The sequence below is a fragment of the Zootoca vivipara genome, chromosome 16 (assembly GCF_965207765.1).
Source record: "Zootoca vivipara chromosome 16, rZooViv2.hap1.1, whole genome shotgun sequence".
NCBI lineage: Eukaryota > Metazoa > Chordata > Lepidosauria > Squamata > Lacertidae > Zootoca > Zootoca vivipara.
Window position 1 is genome coordinate 1,464,235 of NC_142599.1, and position 21,532 is coordinate 1,485,766.

General features: G+C 44.3%; 1 protein-coding gene across 3 annotated transcripts in view; it reads left to right on the forward strand.

Moving 5' to 3' along the window:
* ZNRF3 (zinc and ring finger 3) overlaps positions 1 to 21,532 on the forward strand; it is a 70,023-nt gene that overhangs the window by 13,791 nt on the left and 34,700 nt on the right. The window lies entirely within an intron of this gene.

Below are 21,532 nucleotides of genomic sequence, written 5' to 3' on the forward strand. Positions count from 1 at the left end.
CTTGGAGGCATTTTGCCCCTGGTTTTCTCAATGGGGCAAGAAGGAAGATGTGATCTGAAGGTGTGAGGATCTTAGCACCATTCTCTTGTCATGGTCAGGTCACTACTTCTTGAGGGTTAAACTTACAACAACTGTTCTCTGCAGAACTAGTTACAGGTAGGTAGCTGTATTGGTCTGACGTGGTCGAAACAAAAAATAAAATAAATTCCTTCCAGTAGCACCTTAGAGACCAAACTAAGTTTGTCATTGGTATGAGCTTTCTTGTGCATGCACACTTCTTCAGATACACTGAAACAGAAGTCACCAAACCCTTATTTATAGTCAGAGGGTGGGGAGGGGTATTACTCAGAAGGATGGTGGGAATGGGTGATTGGCTGATAGGAGTGGTAAACCTGTTGACGACTCTTAACGACTGCAATTGGTCTTGCAGGAAAAAGCAAGGGGTGAGATGGCTAAAGAAAGTTTTATCATGTATAATGAGATAAGAATCCAATGTCTTTATTCAGACCAGGTCTCTCCATGGTTTTAAGCTTGGTAATGAGTTGCAATTCAGCAACTTCTCTTTCCAGTCTGTTTCTGATTTTTTTCTGTAATAAAATAGCTACTTTGAGATCTTGTATAGAATGTCCTGGGAGATTGAAGTGTTCTCCTAATGGTTTCTCTGTCTTGTGGTTCCTGATGTCAGATTTGTGTCCATTTATCCTTTGGCGTAGGGTTTGGCCTGTTTGTCCAATATAGAGAGCTGAAGGGCACTGTTGGCATTTGATGGCATACACAATGTTAGAAGATGAGCAATTAAATAGTCCTGGGATGGTATGTTGGGTGTTGTTGGGGCCAGTAATGGTGTTGTCCGGGTGTATGTGGCAGCAAAGTTGGCATCTGGGTTTATTGCAGGCTCTGGTACCAGTGTCCATGTTAAGTCTGGTGGTGGTATTATTGTGGGTGGGGAGTTGTTTAAGATTGGGTGGCTGTCTGTAGGCAATGAAAGATCTTCCTCCCAGACCTTGAGAAAGAGAACTGTCATTGTCTAGGAGAGGTTGTAGATCTCTGATGATGCGCTGTGATGTTTTAACTTAGGAGCTGTATGTGATTACTAGTGGTGTTCTGTTATTTTCTTTTTTGGGTCTGTCTTGCAGCAGGTTCTCTCTGGGTATCAGTCTGGCTCTGTTTATCTGTTGTTTAACTTCATCGGGTGGATATTTTAGTTCTAAAAAGGTTTGCTGTAGATCCCTTCCAGTTGGGATTCAGGCCTCATCATGGGACTGAAACTGCCTTGGTCGCGCTGGTCGATGATCTCCAGCAAGCTAGGGACAAAGGTGAGAGCTGTTTCCTAGTTCTGCTGGATCTCTCAGCGGCTTTTGACACCATCAACCATAACATCCTTCTGGACCGTCTAGAGGGGTTGGGAGCTGGGGCCACTGTCATACAGTGGTTCCGCTCCTTCATCCTGGGTCCTGGGCCGTGTTCAGAAAGTGGTGGTGGGGGATGAGTGTTCAGACCCCATGGCTCTCACTTGTGGGGTGCCTCAGGGTTCTGTCCTCTCCCCCATGCTTTTTAACATCTACATGCAGCCGCTGGGAGAGATCATCAGGGGGTTTGGGCTGGGTGTTCATCAGTATGTGGATGATACCCAGCTCTACCTGTCTTTCAAATCAGAACCAGTGAAGGCGGTGAAGGTCCTGTGTGAGTGCCTGGAGGCGGTTGGAGGATGGATGGTGGTTAACGGATTGAGGTTGAATCCTGACAAGACAGAAGTACTGTTTGTGGGGGACAGGAGGCGGGCAGGTGTGGAGGACTCCCTGGTCCTGAATGCGGTAACTGTGCCCCTGAAGGACCAGGTGCGCAGCCTGGGAGTCATTCTGGACTCACAGCTGTCCATGGAGGCACAGGTCAATTCTGTGTCCAGGGCAGCTGTCTATCAGCTCCATCTGGTATGCAGGCTGAGACCCTACCTGCTGGCGGACTGCCTCACCAGAGTGGTGCATGCTCCCACTTGGATTACTGCAATGTGCTCTACGTGGGGCTACCTTTGAAGGTGACCCAGAAACTGCAACTAATCCAGAATGCGGCAGCTAGACTGGTGACTGGGAGCGGCTGCCGGGACCACATAATACCGGTCCTGAGATATCTACACTGGCTCCCAGTACGTTTCCAAGCACAATTCAAAGTGTTGGTGTTGACCTTTAAAGCCCTAAACTGTCTTGGTCCTGTATACCTGAAGGAGCGTCTCCCCCACCGTTCAGCCTGGACACTGAGGTCTAGCTCCGAGGGCCTTCTGGCGGTTCCGTCATTGCGATAAGTGAGGTTACAGGGAACCAGACAGAGGGCCTTCTTGGTAGCAGCACCTGCCCTGTGGAACGCCCTTCCATCAGATGTCAAAGAAATTAGCTATCCTATTTTTAAAAGACACCTGAAGGCAGCCCTGTTTAGGGAAGTTTTTAATATTTAATGCTGTATTGTTTTAACACTCAATTGGGAGCCGCCCAGAGTGGCTGGGGAGACTCTGCCAGATGGGCGGGGTATAAATAATAAATTATTATTATATAGATCTCTTAGGTGAGAGTCTCTGTCTGTAGAGTTGGAACAGATGCGGCTGTAACGTAGGGCCTGGCTGTATACAATGGATTGTTTGGTATGTTTGGGATGGTAGCTAGAAGCATGTAGATACGTTTGTCTGTCAGTTGGTTTTCGGTATAGGGTGGTGCCTATACGCCCATCCTGTATTTTTATAGTAGTGTCCAAAAAATGTATTTCTTGCATAGATTGGTTCATTGTTAGGTTGATGGTGGGGTGAAATTCATTGAATGTCTGGTGGAAGGTGTCCAGGTCCAGTCCATACTGTGGGGCCATGCGGGTGCCCATGGCTGTGCCGCTGATCTGGAGGAACAGGTCATCACAAAATTTGAAGTGGTTGTGGGTAAGGACACAATGGCAGAGTTTGGTAGAAAAGTCCGCTGTGATTTTATCTTAAATGGTGTTCCTTATGGCTTGTAAATCATCGTTGTATAGGATGTTGGTATACAGAGATTCCACGTCCATAGTGGCTAGTATAGTGTTGTTAGGAAGACTATTCAAAGATGGTATTTTCCTCAGAAAATCTGTGGTGTCATGTACGTAGCTGGGAGCACTGATAGCATATGGTTTCAGAACAGAGTCCATATAGCCAAAAAACGCCCACTGTAATAGTGCCAATACCTGAGATGATGGGGCATCCTGGATTTCCTGGTTTGTGTATTTTAGGTAGAAGATAGAACGTTTCTGGTCAAGGTTCCGCTGGTGTGTTTGTGAGGATCTGTTCTTGGATGTGTGGGGGTAGCTCCTTAACAATCTTGTTCGGTTCTTTTTTGTATTCTTGTGTGGGGTTTGAATCCAATTTCATGTAAAAGGCGGTATTGGAAAGTTGTCTGTGAACCTCCTGGATGTAATCAGTTTTGTTCATGATGACGACAGCTCCACGCTTGTCCACCTCTTTAATTATAATGCCTGGGTTGTTCCTGAGATTATCTATGGCTCTCCTTTCAGCTTCGTTTTCAGGGGTCCCCAAACTAAGGCCCGGGGGGCAGATGCGGCCCAATTGCCTTCTAAATCCAGCCCGCGGATGGTCTGGGAATCAGCATGTTTTTACATGAGTAGAATGTGTCATTTTATTTAAAATGCATCTCTGGGTTATTTGTGGGGCCTGCCTGGTGTTTTTACAAGAGTAAAATGTGTCCTTTTATTTAAAATGCATCTCTGAGTTATTTGTGGGGCATAGGAATTCGTTCATCCCCCCCCCAAAAAAATATAGTCCAGCCCCCCACAAGGACTGAAGGACAGTAGACCAGCCCCCTGCTGGAAAAGTTTGCTGACCCCTGGTTTAGATTTTGTTGTAAGTGATGGTGTTTTCTGGTCACATCCGTTTGGATTCTGTGGCGGAAGCAGTTGATGTACAGATCTAGTGTGGTATTGCGTCCATCAGGAGGGGTCCATGTGGAGTCCCTTTTTGTGTAACATTTTTTCGGTGGTGGTTGGTGGTCAATGTTCTGTTCATTAATGTGTTGGGAGGGTGGTCGTTTTTCCCCAGTAGGTTGAGAGATGTTTTGTTGTGAAGATGATGTTTGTTCTACTTTGTCTTGTTCTTGTGTGTGTTGAAAGTACTCCTTCAGGCGTAGATGGCGGAAAAAAGCTTCCATGTCCCCGCAGAACTGAATCATGTGTGGGGATTTGGCAGGGCAGAATGATAGTCCACGTGAAAGGACTGATTCCTCAGCTGGGCTGAGTGTTTGCTGTGAGAGACTGACAATATTGTTGATCTTGTTGTTTTTATTAGTGGCCTGTAGGTTGGAAAGGTTAGAGAGTTTTTTGTTTTTCTGTTTTTTCAGTAACTCCAGTTGAGAGTGGTAAATGGTTTGTTTTTCTTCGTGGAACTCTTTCCAAGCTGGTTGATTCTTGATAGAGTTGTCCAGTGCAGAGAGTTCCTCCTTTATTAGCTTCTGTTTGGAGTACAGAACGCCGATCAGATGTTTTAGCACTCCTAACAGCCAATCAACCATTCCCACCACCCTTCTGAGTAATATCCCTCCCCACCCGCTGACTATTCATAAGGGTCTGGTGACTTCTGTTTCAGTGTATCTGAAACTGTGCATGCACAAGAAAGCTCATACCTATGGCAAACTTAGTTGGTCTCTAAGGTGCTACTGGAAGGAATTTTTTTTATTTTTTGTTCTCTGCAGAGGCAGGGGATGTATTAGCACACTCCAGCCCTGGACTTCAGGTTGCTCTGTGGGATTTTCCATTTGGTAGGTGGTAGGACTGATTCTCCCATTGAATCCCTGGTTGATCGATGGAATGCAGAAATGACCCAGGCAGTTGCTGTCTGTACTCTTGAGTGCCCCTTCCCACTGGGCGCATCTTGGGCGGTGTTGCAAGTGCTGCAGTAAAACAACTAGCTAGAAAGCTAGTGGAGGCAAGCTGCAGGTGGATGCAGTCAAGTTCTGGGTGGGCTCATTTTAATAAGAGCCTCCTCAGTGATAGTGATGAGGAAGAGTTGCTTCTCTGCTGCCATTGCTTTCCCTTTGTGTTCTGTAGTAGAATTTTACAAAATCATGTGGGATGTTTTACTTACTGACCCCCAAAAGACTAGTACAGGTATCCTTGGCAATCCGCTGCAACTTGTTTGCAACGTGTTTGGAGGATAGAGTTGCTTGCAATTGCAGAGACCCTGCTGTTGTAGCAGGTCACCCTCACAGGGTGTCCAGAGTATTGCCTGGTCCAGTGTTACTGGGCAAGTTTCAGTGAGTGTGGCTTGAGGATGTGGACAGGTTTAAGTGGCCACTTGCATTCTTCCCCTCCTGGCCTGTCAAATTAAGCATGGAGGGAAAAGCCAAGAGGACCGGGGAGGTGCTGGTGGTGATCTGAATTTAAATACTGCTTACACGCCAAAATGACATCTCAGTAGCTTACAACCCTAAAATCGACCCATAATTACAATACACAACAACATTAAAACACCCTTACTTAAAACAAACAATTATAAAGCATAACAATTAAAACACTTAAAGAACAGTTAAAACAATAAAATCACCAATTCAGTTCAGAGGAATGCTCACCTAAACAGGTGTGTCTTCAGGAGTTGGTGGAATGACAACACTGATGGGACCTCTTGCATTTCGGCAGGGGGGGGTGCTGCACAGCACTGGGAGTGCCAGTGAAAGAGCCCACCTCCTAGTTGCCACAAGCCAATACTCACCAGGTTGTGGCAAAACTAACTAGGTTCCATGAGCATCGTGGGAAGAGGTGGTGAAGAGGAAGGTTTTTTCTGGTAACTTGTACGCACCGCGTTTCTCCGAAAATAATACACCGTCTTATATTTATTTTTCCTCAAAAACACACACTATGGCTTATTTTCAGGGGGTGTCTTATTTTTTTTTAATTAAGTATGGTACAGTTAAACCTACAAGGTTAAACTACCTATCACTATGGCTTATTTTCAGGGTATGGCTTATATTCCTTGAATGCTTAAAAATCCTGCTATGGCTTATTTTATGGCTACGTCTTATTTTCGGAGAAACAGGGTAGCAGAACCTTGAAACTGGCTTGGTGGCTCATAGGGGGGGGGGTGCTTCGAGGTTGTTCCTTACAATCAAGTGGGGTATAAATTTTATGAAATAAGAGGCAGCCAGCGCCAGTCCCTCAGCATTGGCGTGATATGTGCCTGATAAGTGGCCTCATTCCCCGCTCTCCTTAGTGCCTCATTGTGAGAGGGGGCGATTCTGGGCCACCTGGAAGTGGCAGCATTGGCGCCACTTTTAAGACAGGTTGATGGGCCTTTGAATACCTTCTTTCCGCTGATCCTAGGTTGCAGGGAGCCCCTTGTCAAGTCTCTGCAGAAGGGAAAGCAGTTTGTATTCAAAGTGCTTTCGGCACTTCAAATGCAAACTGCTTTTACAGAATCATAGAATTGTAGAATTGGAAGGGGTCCTGAGGATCATCTAGTCCACGGGTGTCAAACACAAGGCCCGGGGGCCAAATCCGGCCCGCCAGACCTCGTCATGTGGCCCGCCGAGTGCCCCAGCCAGCGGGACCCAGCAGTGGGACCTTGCTGCTGAAGCGCAGCGCCAACAAAGCGCCGACAAACAGCTGGGCCCGGGGAAATGCTTTTTGCCCCTGGGTCCCTTCGCGCTCTTTTCTGGCGCTGAATCAAGGCGGCGACCCCCCCTTCCCTTTCTTTCTTCCTCTCTCTCGTTCTTATTCTTTCTTTCCCTCTCCTTCCTTCCTTCTTTATCTCTGTCTTCTCTCCCTCTTTCTTTTTCTTTCCTTCTTTATTCCTTCTTTCCTACTCTTCTTTCTCTCACCTCTTTCCTTCCTCTCTCCCTCCTGCTCCCTCTTTCCTTCCTTCCTTCCTTCCGTCCTTCCCAACTTTCTTCCTCTCCCTCATTCTTATTCTTTCTTTCCCTCTACTTCCTTCCTTCTTTCTCCCTTTCCATCTTCTCTCCCTCTTTCTTTTTCTTTCCTTCTTTATTCCCTTCCTTATTTCCTACTCTTCTTTCTCTCCCCTCTTTCCTTCCTTCCTCTCTCCCTCCCACTGCCTCTTTTCTCCCTCCCTCCCTCCCTCCCTCCCTCCCTCCCTCCCTCCCTCCCTCCCCTCCCTCCCCTCCCTCCCCTCCCTCCCCTCCCTCCCTCTCCCTCTCTTCAGAAACATAGGATGCTGCTTTATACTTCTGGCCCTTAAACCCTGGAACCAGGAGAGCAGCTCCAGTGAGTCAACCTCAGCCAGTCCCTTTGGTGAAGGGTGGTGGCTCACTGGCAGAACATCTGTCCTGCATGCAGAAGGACCCCAGCATCTCCAGGTACTAGTAGCTCTGCAAAGGTCCTGCATGAAACCCTAGCGAGCCTCCACCACACAGTGCAGTTACCAAAAATCATTTTTCAATAAATTGTACAATAATTGTACATTTGAATATCTACTTGCCATTATTCTGACTATGTTTCTGCTTTCAGAGCTAGTTATTACTTACATTATTACAAAAAACAGTAATAATTGAATGCAGTGACAATAATTTATGATAATAAAGAGTGGACACATAGTCCTACAGATACAACCGGCCCTTTGAGGGTGACCAAACTGCTGATGCGGCCCCCGATGAATTTGAGTTTGACACCCCTGATCTAGTCCAACCCCTTCAATGCTGGAATCTCAATTGAAGCATCCTTGTTCCTTTTTTTGTATCTTGAATCCATTGGTATGGATCCTACCCTTCTTTCTGTGGAAAGAAAAAAAAGCTCATTTTAAAAAGATATTGAGAGGCACGTGGCTGAGTCTTGACAACAGAGGAGGAGCGTAGCCTCCCCAATGCAACAATCACCCCCAGCAGTGACACCTGGAGGGCATCACAGGAGCTGCCTCTGTTTAAATGATGGGGTGGGGTAGCCAGCAGCTGTGGAGCCCTCCATATCTTGTTATAGTGCACTTTCCATTAGACCCAGCTAACATGGCTAAAGGCTGTGTGTGTGTGTGATTATTAATTGCACTTGTTCATCACACCATCATAGCTGCCAAGTTTTCCCTTTTCTCGCGAGGAAGCCTATTCAGCATAAGGGAAAATCCCTTAAAAAAAGGGATAACTTGGCAGCTATGCACACCATGCAGGAAAAAGGTCTCAAATTGGCTTAAAAGCAGGATAAAATACGAACAGAATCAATTAAAAGCCAGATAAAAGGAAAATAACAAAGTACAACACAAAAAATCCTAAAATAGACTGGAGCTGTTTCTCGTCCCATTCTCTTAGTGCCAGCAATGGCAATTTTATTCTTGAGTCTCAGTTGTCACACATGGTGACAATACTTTTCAAAGTGCTTGCATTCTGACAATTCCCAGTCACAAAATGTGTGTGGCTAATTTTGCACGCTGCTCAAGGGTGTGGTCACCAATGCTGATGCGTGGAGTGCTGACCCAGGATGTTGGTCTTCATGAGGCTGGTGGAAAGGCCCACCTCCAAGCAGAATTAGGCAAAACTGTTGATAGGCCTCTGTAGAGTTTCCTCTAAGTGCGCTGCTTAGGCTGCACCATCTGTGAATAACATCTTGTGGATAAGAACCCACCACACTTTTGTCTTGGAGTGGAGACGCGCCAGGTTGAACAGAACCTGTCACTCCTTGAATGGAGTCTTCAGTCAAGTGGAGAATTGGGGCCAGAACACAACCCTGTTTTACATAGCTCTTTATAGGGAAGGTGTCCGAGGATGAATTGTCCTACCAGATGAAGGTGATGTTCTTGTATCTTTCAGTCCCTATTAATGGCCTCTCTGTCCCATTCTTTGCTACCTTCTAGACCAGTGGTTTGCAATTAGCGAAGTACTGCAGACCCCCTGTTTTTCAAAAGCCAAGCCATGGACCCTCTTGTTGTTATTGGCACCCACCTGTCTCTGGAGACAGCAGAGGAGTGCATTATGGGGATGAAATCAAACCGTTGGAAGGTTGCTATGCCTGCTGTGGCTGTAGAGACTGATATGGGAAAGGTGTTTTGTTGCAGCTGGGGCAGACAAAGGCGTCTGGTTGTGCTGATGCAGATCTTCTCTCAAAAAGTATCTCTTATTTTGCTCCTCCATGCGTTGCTCTACACTAGACTGTTTCATTGCAGTAATGCAGCCAGCACTGTGGTTGGCCATTGTTCTCTGTGGTGACAGCCACCAGGCGAGGGGCGCCCGGCTCCATCAGCCTCTGATTTCAGGCAGCTGGAAGGGCTGCACACAGAGCCCTTTTGGCCGATGATTCCAGTATTTGGGGGTGCCAGAAGATCACCCTGGTTTTATTGGTTTTCATGTTGTTTTATATTGTGAAATATTGCTTTTGTATTGTGACTGGTTCATTGCCTCAAGCTCCTCACAGAGTAGGATGGGTATACGAATTTAATAAATCATAAAATTATAATAAGTTTTTAAAATACAACTAAATTAACTGGGTAACTTGAGTAACTGCATAACTGTGGCAAGAGGCTGGAGCTCAGAGCTGCTCTCTCCCCTGGCAAAAGGAAAGAGCAGCGAGGCTTCTTAGGGAGCTGAATGATGCCTTGCTCAGCTTTTCTCCAGAGGCGTCCTATAAAATGCAGTGGTGGCATGTCAGTGTACTGCATATGCATTTGAAAGTATGTATTAACTGCTGAATATTTTAAAAATCTCTAAATGGTAGTTTATTGTGCAGTTGCATGAGTAGTTCTAGTTTGGGGGATTCTAAAGGAAGCAAAATTGGTCTGAGTTCCTCTAAGAGAAAGGAGATCTCCCTGAAGTTGTTGTTGTTGTTGTTGTTGTTGTTGTTGTTGTTGTCCTCCTTCCCCCCCTCTCCCGTCTCGGAGGGGCTTTGTACAGAGAGGTGTTATCCTTGCACAAGGTCCTGAGAACTGTTCCCTATCCTCAGGCAGCAGCAGCAGCAGCAGTAGTAGGGTTAGAAGTCTTCCCAAGGCATGGAAGTGCCATCTCCCCCATGAAGCCAGAAGGTAGTGCCAACACCCTGGGGTGACCTCCCAAGGCTCACTATCGTCTGGCATATCTGTGAGGGGTCTTCTGTGGTTACTTCATTTTAATAAGGGTGTTCTGATGCCACTGTTAATGGTACATAAGCATACTTAAAATATTTTTAGCCCACTCATCAGCTAAAAAAAGCAGTTAACAACAGTCAGTGATATTATAGTTGTTGCCTTCTGGCTGACACAAAATGCATTCATGGCTACGGGAGGGGAAGCCAACTTAGGCATGATTCCTTAGTTGCAAAACTCATGTGCTGACCAACTGGAATTGGAGTTGCTGCATGTCCCCCCACCTGCCCCAGCGTCAAAAGATGCTGCTGCATGCCAGCCAGCCAATCTGTGGAGATGTCTTGTCACTGTTTAATTCTGGATTGTTTTATTTGATGGCTTAATGCAGTGTTTCCCAACCAGTGTGCCTCCAGATGTTTTGGGACTACAACTCCCATCATCCCTAGCTAGCAAGACCAGTGGTCAGGAATGATGGGAGTTGTAGTCCCAAAACATCTGGAGGCACACTGGTTGGGAAACACTGGTTTAATGATGGTAAACTGCTTTGAGATTTTTTTTCTTTAAAATATAAAGTGGTATAGTAAATGCCCCCAATTACCACATCTGGCCTACCCAGTTGAGGAGACTGCTTAAATATCGCAGTGGAGAATGTTGTTGAGTTACATTAAGTGTAGGGAATGTCGGCTATCTCTATGTGTAGCTTGATGAACTCTACTGATGTGTCTCTGGCTGTTTCAATGTTTAGCATTCATCCTGATCTGTTTGCTGGGAGGTTAGGTGATACGTCAAAGCAAGAGTTACTCTACACTTTTTAGTGCACTTTCTTTATTGGGGGGAGTGGATATGTTGCACAACGACTCCTAGTCAACAGCCTTTGAAATTAGCCAGGTGACTGGCGTGGGTCCAGTTGTGACCATGTGGAGATCTCTGGATGCCAGGTTGACAGCTGACATCCCCATCTAGCTGGCCTCTCCAGCTTTCTTAAGCAGGTAAGCAGAAGGGATTATTTATTGCATTTATATCCCACCTTTTTCTCCAAGGAGGACATGGTTCACTTGCCTCCTCAGTTAATCCCTATAATGACCCTGTGAGGTACCTTTAAGAGGCTGTGACTGGCCCAAGGTCACCCAGTGAGCTTCATGACTGAGTAGGGATTTGAACCCTCAACTCCCAGGTCCTAGTCCAACACTTTAACCACTACGCTACACTGACTTCATAAAGTACTTCTGCTATAAGTAGGTAAAACAATGGGGAAAGCAAAATGTCACTTAGGGAAGCATCTGGAATATTTCCCTTGAAGTTTGAATTTATTGTTTTTCTAGATGTTCATCATCATCATCATCATCATCATTCTCCCCACAGGGGCAGGGGCCTGGCACCTAGACATTCTGTTGTGGTCACCATAACCTAGGTTTAAGATGCCATTTGGTGATTAGCATACATATCTGAGTTTCTTTAAACCCTTTAGATCTATCTCAGCCAAAAGAAGGGAACTCACTATGAAACGTACCTATAGATGGTACCTAACACCACAGAAGCTGGTGATGATACATCCAGGAACTTCACCTCGGTGCTGCAGAGGTAGCTCCTCCATGGGCACATTCCTCCATCTGTGGTGAGAATGCCCCCAAATTCAATCTTTTTGAATATCAGTCTTACAAGAAAACAGCAAAATAGCAAAACAGGTAATAGAAGCAACTCCAGAACTGGCCCTACTAAATATATCCCAAGACAATAATGTCACTCCCATGGCAAATAAATCATAAGCTATTTACTCTCTGCTAGAAGCATCATAACTAGACCCTGGAGAACAGTTACTGCCAGGCAGCTGTCTTGCCCAACTGGGTGCCCTTCATGACCACCTCCTAGCAGACCCAATAGGCAGCATTGCCAGTGGTCACAGATGATGATGGGAGTTGTACTTCAGTAGCATCTGGAGGGCACAAGGTTGGGAAAGGCCACTGTAGACAGTACTTAGCCAGTTGAAGCAGTGGTCTGACTTTGTGTGCGGTGCAACTTTTATGTGTGAGCAAATAGTGGTTTTTGGTTTTTTTTAAATAATAGCATGTTATAAATAAGATGATGGGATGAAGTTAGCTCCCTGGATGCAGCCCAGGGCCACTCAGCACCTGCTTCTGCAGGTTCATTGTTGTTGCTGTGAAGGAGAGCACTGCAGCTGACATGTAGGTTTGGGGCCAACTGCACCACTGAGGGGCAGGCAGATTCCCAGCCTCTATGCTGGCTATGCAGATGTGGCCAGGGGTTGGCAGGCAGGAAGCCATGTTCAGCTTCTGGACCTAGACTGGGGCAGAACTGCACCCTTGTGCACATGCGCCTCTTGTTCCGCTCCTGCTCCTCCAGTTGATCTAGCAAAACCTCGGCTAGGCAGGAATGGGTGCTGCTGCGTTGCCCTGAACTGTGCAGGCAAAGCAGATGTTATCAGCTCCTCCGGCCCTGGAGCAATGAAATGGAAAGATCAAAGCGCAGAGCAGCAGCACACAGAGGCTCTTCAAAGCCTGGGTAAGGCAGAACTGATACAAAAAACCAGAAGGCTCTTGACTGATGTAATCATAGCCTGTGAGACAGGTTTCAAAGCTTTTTTAAGAGAGAGACAAAGGCACCCCTTGTTTGCTCAGAGAGGTGAAGCATGTATGGTGGAGCCAGGGAAAGAGTACCTGCTTGGCTGCGGAGCTGGTGGCTGAGCCTCGTAGGAAGGTTGAGAAGTTTCCTCAACCCTGGTGTAGAAGGAAGCAGGCAGCCTTGTTTTCTTTCATTGTTTAGAATGCAAGTTTAGAAGAAGATGCTGTGATTATTAAGACCCAGCATGGGTTTCTCAAAAACAAGTCATGCCAGACTATTTCTTTGATAATGTTACGAGCCTGGTGGATCAGGGGAATACTCATCATTCTGGAAAGATGGACAAGTTGGGTGCCACAGGGTTCTGCCCTGGGCCTGGTGTTGTTCAGCATCTTTATAAATGATTTGGGCAAAGGGACACTCATCAAATTTGCAGATGACACCAAATGAGGAGGGATAGCTAAAGCCTCAGAAGATAGAATCAGGATTCAAGATGTCCTTAACAGGTTGGAGAACTGGCCCCAAATGAACAAAATGAGTTTCAATAGGGTTAAATGTAAGGTGCTGCACTTAGACAGGAATAACCAAATCCACAAATATAAGATGGGGGACACCTGGCTTACTAGCAGTAGATGTGAAAAGGATATAGGGGTCTTGGTGCGCTCCAAACATAACATAAGTCAACAGTGTGATGCAGCAGCAGAAAAGTCTAATGCTCTTCTAGGTTGCATCAGCAGAATTGTGTCCAGATCAAGGGATGTTATGCTCCCACTATATTTTGTCTTGGCTGGACCACGCCTGGAGTCGTGTGTCCAGTTCTGGCCATCACAGTTTAAGAAAGATATTGTCCAGCTGAAACGTGTGCAGTGGAGGGTGACCAGGATGGTCAAGGGTCTAGAAATCAAGCCTTATGAAGAATGGTTGAAGGAGCTGGGTATGTTTAGCCTGGAAAAGAGGACACAGAGAGATATGATTACTGTATTCAAATATCTGAAGGTTTGTCACCTGGAAGATAGAGCAAGCTTGTTTTCTGTGCTCCAGAGGCTTAAGACACCCCACCGAGAAGAAATATTCATTCTATAGTCAACTTAATAAAAAAATTGAACATTTTCTTAATAACAGTGTCCCTGTACTATCAAAATCAAGACTGTGACATTGATGTTTGTTGTGTATCTACTCACAGAGCGATAACATTTGATTGGAGATGTCATAATACAACTGAAATATTAAGAAACTGGTATCTTAACATTTCATTACTTAATGATGATCTATTCATAAAACAAAAGAAGACTAAGACTAAACAAGTCTTTGACTTAAATGCTGAGACTTTGACCACTAGAATGTATAAATGGGAAGGATATAAAGCTTTTATTTGAGGTCAAATTACAGCATACACATCACATTTAGAAATTTAGAAATAAACTTAGAAATAGTAAAGAAAAAAATTGAAAGAGGAATTAAAAGATCTATGCGCATTAATAGTTAACAACCCAACTGTACAGTAAGCTACAAAAGAAGAAAATTGAGCAAAATAATATATTATCCCATCAAGTAGAATTCATGTTCATGTGTATGGGACAAAAGCATTGGGAAACAGGTGAAAGGGTGGGTAGGATTCTGGCAAATTAATTTAAAGAAAGAAAAAGAAAGAAAGAAAGAGAAAGAAAGAAAGAAAGGTCAACAAGCCCACAAATTAGAGAGGAATCAGATGAAGTACGTATAACTTCAACAAATATGAACAATCAGTTTTAAAAATTTTACTCAGTTCTGTATAGTAACCCAAAAGACCCATCTGAAAAGGTTATGAAGAACTTAAAAATAAATAAATTACCAGGTCTTGAGACCATGCAAAAACAACTACTGTATTAATGTCTCCAATATCAGGAATGAATGAATCCTTATTTGCATCAGCCATCGGCCATAGCAACAAAACAACAATACGATATACAAAGAATAGAAATAAAAAGTCAATTATATGAAATACATTTTTGGGTTTTGAATCAATAGTCAAATAGTGGGCTAGAAACCTTGCAAACTTGATCATCTTGATCTGCCAAGAGAAAGAACATTGTGGCAGTGTCTGGGCAATCCGGGATGGACAATAAAAGAGGGGTGATAACCTCATTCCTCAAATCTTTATAAAGAGTGCAAGCCAGAAAGGCATGTGCCACTGATTTGGTACTGCCTTCTCCACAGGGACATGTGTTTTTCATGTGGAATCTGTTGGAATCGTCCCTCAATTACAGCCGAGGGCAATACATTCAATCTTGCGAGAGTAAAAGCGCACCTATCGCGCCTATATTTTAGAATTGCTAGGTTATGCAGATAGGGTAGGTAGAAAATTGTCATACCATGGGCAAAATTTCCTTATTGTGGCCAAGTTGTTTTGACGCTTGATATCATTTTGGCGCTGACAGGTTAGACTTTGCTTTACTAAAACCCAAAGTGAGTAGCTGTTGTAGTGATAAACCACAAGAGTGAAGTTTTTGATAGACAATTTTAGTCTAGGCGCTCTTGTGACAATCTTGCAGCACTAGGGATATTAGACCGGGGGGATCTAAGTTTAGGCGAAGCCAATACTTAAGTGTCCTATGCCAAATCCGTAATTCTACTGAGGGAAGATTAGGCTCTAGGCGCAATGAGGCATTTGGGACACAGGGTGGTACAGAGAAAATTTGCCTTAAGAGCTTTGATTGGACAGCTTCTCTAGATCCAAAGTGAGTGCCTGTCCAAATCTGACCCCCTTATAATAACTGTGCTAGGGTTTTAGCTTGGAACACTTCCAGGACTGATGGTATATGTTTACCACCTTTTGTGTAGAGGAAGCGTGTCAGAATTTTGGCGCTTTTGGATGCTTTTTCTTTTGCACATTTCTGGTGTGCTCCCCATGACCCCGTAGACTGGAAAATGAGGCCAAGATATTTGAAAACCTTGAGCTGTTCAATTAGCTGGTTGTCCATGCGCCATCTATGGGCCCTGTAGTTTCTTGAGAAAACCATGACTTTGGTTTTCTTGTAATTCACTGCCAGCTGTTCTCTCTGTCAATATCCTGAAAATGCCCTCATCTGTCTTTTTAGGCCTGCTTTTGTTTGGGATGCATCATCTGCATATAATAGTACTGTATTGAGATGGGTTTTGTGGCCAATTTAGGGGCATGATACTCTGAAGATGTTAGACACTAGACAATATCACATATATAGGTTGAATAGTGCCAGAGCTAAAATACACCCTTGCTTGACTCCCTTTCTGGCGGGTACAGATCCTGTAAGTTGTCCATTTGTGGAGCAGCACACTTTCAATGCAGTATCTTTATATAAGCACTACCGGTAGCTGGCCCTGCCACGCGTTGCAGTGGCTAATCCCTGTGACTGCCCCCACCCTGTCCTGATCCATGGCCTATTCTGTTCCTCTCCTCCCCCTCCCCCCCCCCCGCTCATCCCTGTGAATCCCCCAACTCCCTCCTCCCCCCAACCCCCACCCAGGCGAGTCAGAATCTCCATTCAGCCTAGTCTGTAAAGGCTATTTCCCCCCCCCCCCCGGCTCATCCCTGTGAATTCCCCAACTCTGTCACGACCTATATCCCGTCCCCTCCCCCCCAACCCCCACCCAGGCAAGTCAGTACCTCCATTCGGCCTAGTTTGTAAAGGTTTTGGACTAGTATGTAAACTGTAGCCTACGTGCTGTTGAGGAGGGGGCGGGATTGTGGTGCTATTCCTACACAGTATGGCGTATGTTCTTTTCATGTCCACTGGAGGGTGCTAGGTTTTTAAAGACAAATTCATGTTTTTACCTGTGTTAGGTGTGGGATTTGGAGACTCTAAGGTTATGCAAACCGTCACATATTGGACTGGAATGCTGTGTCCAAATTTCAGCAGAATCGGTCAAGCGGTTTTGGAGAAAAGTGGCAACCCACCAGTATGCACCTTCTACATATATATGATCAAGTACAGTAGTCTTTTGTCTATACTTGAGTTCAGTTTATCCCAGAGTCTTACTCGCGAAATTGAGTCAAATGCAGCTTTCAAATTGATGAAAACTTCATAAAGCACACCACGTAGTTTCTTAGCTTACTTGTCCATGAGATGTGCTAGAAAAAAGCAATGATCCAGGGTGGATCTACCTTGCCTGAATCAGTATCAGAAACCGAGATTAGGGAAATAATCTAAAACATGGTAAATGGTAAAGGACCTGGGTTAGAGGCTTTCCCAGTGGAATGGTACAAAACATATATTGATCTTTTGGTGCCTAGGTTATGCCAATTAAAAGATGAGATATATAAAGAAGAAATTAGCTCAATATTATTTAATCAGGCATACATTACTGTTATTCCTAAACCCAGCAAACGCAATGTGCTAACTATTGCCCAGTTTCTCTGATTAATATTGATGCAAAAATCTTAACGGCAATATTGGCAAGAAGACTGCATATAGTAATACCGACTATTATTAAAAATGATCAAACAGGGTTTATAAAGACCAGACAAGCTGCAGGTAATATCAGGGTGGTTGTGGATTTCATAAATTTAAACAGGAACAAATATGATTTAGCTATATTATCTCTAGACATGGAAAAAGCTTTTGATAAGGTCCATAAACAATACATGGAAAAAGTACTACAAAAATTTGGCTTTCCACTGGATTTTATAAAATAGATTAATATAATATACCGAGTTTTTATATAATATAATATACAAGTTTTTTGAATGTGCCAGACACAGTAGAACATATTCTTTTCTACTGTCCATTGTACAACCAGCTATACAAACACATGCTATCCCCCCCCTTTTTTGGTAGTTAACACCACGGCACAATGAAAACATCAGATTTTATCTGTCTGACTTTAACCTAGAAGTAATTGCAAGGGTGGCTGAGTTTTTAATCAATGGTATCTCTTAGAGTCCCCTTCATGGATCAATGCCTTGTCGTGGCGAAGGGGCTTGAATAACTCAGAGAAGCTATGAGCTATGCCATGCAGGGCCACCCAAGATGGACAGGTCATAGTGGAGAGTTTTGACTAAACATGATCCACCTGGAGAAGGAACTGGCAAGCCACTCCAGTATCCCTGCCAAGAAAACTCCATGGACAAAGACAACAGGCATATAAAAGTTATGACGCTGGAAGATGAGCCCCTCAGGTCGGAAGGCGTCCAACATGCTACTGAGGAAGAGCGGAGGACAAGTACAAGTAGATTCAGAGCTGATGAAGCGGCTGGGCCAAAGCCGAAAGGACGCTCAGTTGCGGATATGCCTGGAAGCGAAAGGAAAGTCCGATGCTGTAAAGAAAAATATTGCATAGGAACCTGGAATGTAAGAACCAGGAGTGGAGGTAAGCTGGATGTGGTCAAAAATGAGATGACAAGAATAAATATAGACATCCTGGGCATCAGTGAACTAAAATGGAAGGGAATGGGCGAATTCAGTTCGGGTGACTATCGTATCTACTACTGTGGGCAAGAATCCTGTAGTAGAAATGGAGTGGCCCTCATAGTCAACAAAAGAGTGGCAAAAGCTGTAATGGGATGCAATCTCAAAAATGACAGAATGATCTCGATACGAATCCAAGGCAGACCTTTTAACATCACAGTAATCCAAGTTTATGCACCAACTACCGGAGCTGAAGAAAGTGAAATTGACCAATTCTATGAAGACCTACAACACCTTCTAGAAATGACACCAAAGAAGGATGTTCTTCTCATTACAGGGGATTGGAATGCTAAAGTAGGGAATCAAGAGATAAAAGGAACAACTGGCAAGTTTGGCCTTGGAGTTCAAAATGAAGCAGGGCAAAGGCTAATAGAGTTCTGTCAAGAGAACAAGCTGGTCATCACAAACACTCTCTTCCAACAACACAAGAGACGACTCTACACATGGATATCACCAAATGGGCAGCATCGAAATCAGATTGATTATATTCTCTGCAGCCAAAGATGGAGAAGCTCTATACAATCAGCAAAAACAAGACCTGGAGCTGACTGTAACTCAGATCATCAGCTTCTTATAGCAAAATTCCAGCTTAAACTGAAGAAAGTAGGAAAAACCACTGGGCCAGTAAGATACAATCTGAATCAAATCCCTTATGAATACACAGTGGAAGTGAGGAACAGGTTTAAGGATTTAGATTTGGTGGACAGAGTGCCTGAAGAACTATGGATGGAGGCTCGTAACATTATACAGGAGGCAGCAACGAAAACCATCCCAAGGAAAAGGAAATGCAAGAAAGCAAAATGGCTGTCCAACGAGGCCTTACAAATAGCGGAGGAGAGGAGGCAAGCAAAATGCAACGGAGATAGGGAAAGATACAGGAAACTGAATGCAGATTTCCAAAAAACAGCAAGGAGAGACAAGAGGGTCTTCTTAAATGAGCAATGCAAAGAAATAGAGGAAAACAATAGAATGGGGAAAACCAGAGATCTGTTCAAGAAAATTGGAGATATGAAAGGAACATTTCGTACAAAGATTACCATAATCAAGGACAAAAGTGGTAAGGACCTAACAGAAGCAGAAGACATCAAGAAGAGGTGGCAAGAATACACAGAGGAATTATACCAGAAAGACATGGAGGTTTCGTACACCTCAGGTAGTGTGGTTGCTGACCTTGAGCCAGACATCTTGGAGAGTGAAGTCAAATGGGCCTTAGAAAGCACTGCTAATAACAAGGCCAGTGGAAGTGATGATATTCCAGCTGAACTATTTAAAATTTTAAAAGATGATGCTGTTAAGGTGCTACACCCAATATGCCAGCAAGTTTGGAAAACTCAGCAATGGCCAGAGGATTGGAGAAGATCAGTCTACATCCCAATTCCAAAGAAGGGCAGTGCCAAAGAATGCTCCAACTACCGCACAATTGCGCTCATTTCACACGCTAGTAAGGTTATGCTTAAAATTCTACAAGGCAGGCTTAGGCAGTATGTGGACCGAGAACTCCCAGAAGTGCAAGCTGGATTTCAAAAGGGCAGAGGAACCAGAGACCAAATAGCAAACATGCGCTGGATTATGGAGAAAGCTAGAGAGTTCCAGAAAAACGTCTACTTCTGCTTCATTGACTATGCAAAAGCCTTTGACTGTGTCGACCACAGCAAACTATGGCAAGTTCTTAAAGAAATGGGAGTGCCTAATCACCTCATCTGTCTCCTGAGAAATCTCTATGTGGGACAAGAAGCTACAGTTAGAACTGGATATGGAACAACTGAGTGGTTCAAAATTGGGAAAGGAGTACGACAAGGTTGTATATTGTCTCCCTGCTTATTTAACTTATATGCAGAATTCATCATGCGAAAGGCTGGACTAGATGAATCCCAAGCCGGAATTAAGATTGCCGGAAGAAATATCAACAACCTCAGATATGCAGATGACACAACCTTGATGGCAGAAAGCGAGGAGGAATTAAAGAACCTTTTAATGAGGGTGAAAGAGGAGAGCGCAAATTATGGTCTGAAGCTCAACATCAAAAAAACCAAGATCATGGCCACTGGTCCCATCACCTCCTGGCAAATAGAAGGGGAAGAAATGGAGGCAGTGAGAGATTTTACCTTCTTGGGCTCCTTGATCACTGCAGATGGTGACAGCAGTCACGAAATTAAAAGACGCCTGCTTCTTGGGAGAAAAGCAATGACAAACCTAGACAGCATCATAAAAAGCAGAGACATCACCTTGCCGACAAAGGTCCGTATAGTTAAAGCTATGGTTTTCCCAGTAGTGATGTATGGAAGTGAGAGCTGGACCATAAAGAAGGCTGATCACCGAAGAATTGATGCTTTTGAATTATGGTGCTGGAGGAGACTCTTGAGAGTCCCATGGACTGCTAGAAGATCAAACCTATCCATTCTTAAAGAAATCAGCCCTGAGTGCTCCCTGGAAGGACAGATCGTGAAGCTGAGGCTCCAATACTTTGGCCACCTCATGAGAAGAGAAGAATCCTTGGAAAAGACCCTGATGTTGGGAAAGATTGAGGGCACTAGGAGAAGGGGACGTCAGAGGACAAGATGGTTGGACAGTGTTCTCGAAGCTACCAACATGAGTTTGACCAAACTGCGGGAGGCAGTGGAAGACAGGAGTGCCTGGCGTGCTATGGTCCATGGGGTCACGAAGAGTCGGACACGACTAAACGACTAAACAACAACAACAACAACATCTCTTAGAGTGGTGGATGACACTATTTAGTGGGAAGAAACTCCAAGGAAAATCCTTGTGATTACTGTACTTTTTACATGGCTGTTTGTATATATTTTAATTTTTTATATATGGATGTTTTATGATGGCCTATATTTGTAATGCCTAATAAAGGTTTGGCGAAGTAAAAGTATATTATATTGTTCACTTACATCTAGAGTGAAGGTAAATGGTACAGTGGAACCTCGGTTTTTGAACGTAATCTGGGTTCTGGAAGACCGTTTGACTTCTGAAACGTTCGAAAACTGAGGATCAATGGGCGGTCGGCAAAATCCATTGAAAAAATGGAAAAATGCGCCTCGGAAACCGTTCGACTTTTGAGGCGCATTCAAAAAGTAAGCAATTACTTCCGGGTTTTCAGCAACTTCTGGAACCAATTACACCCATGCTTCAGTTTAAGTACTCCGCAGACCTGTCTGGAACGGATTAATCCACTTTCCATTACTTTCAATGGGAAAGTTCGCTTCAGTTTATGAACACTTCAGTTTAAGTACTCCGCAGACTGTCTGGAACGGATTAATCCACTTTCCATTACTTTCAATGGGAAAGTTCGCTTCAGTTTATGAACGCTTCAGTTTATGAACAGACTTCCGGAACCAATTGTGTTCATAATCCGAGGTAACACTGTACTATAAATTGGTCTGAATCAGAGTTGATGCTAATGGGAAATAATTTTTTGGTTCAACCATTCAAGCAATACCAATTTTATATTTGCACAGAAAATATTAAATATCTAGGCATAGTCATTCCATGAGATTTGTCTAAATTAGTACCACTA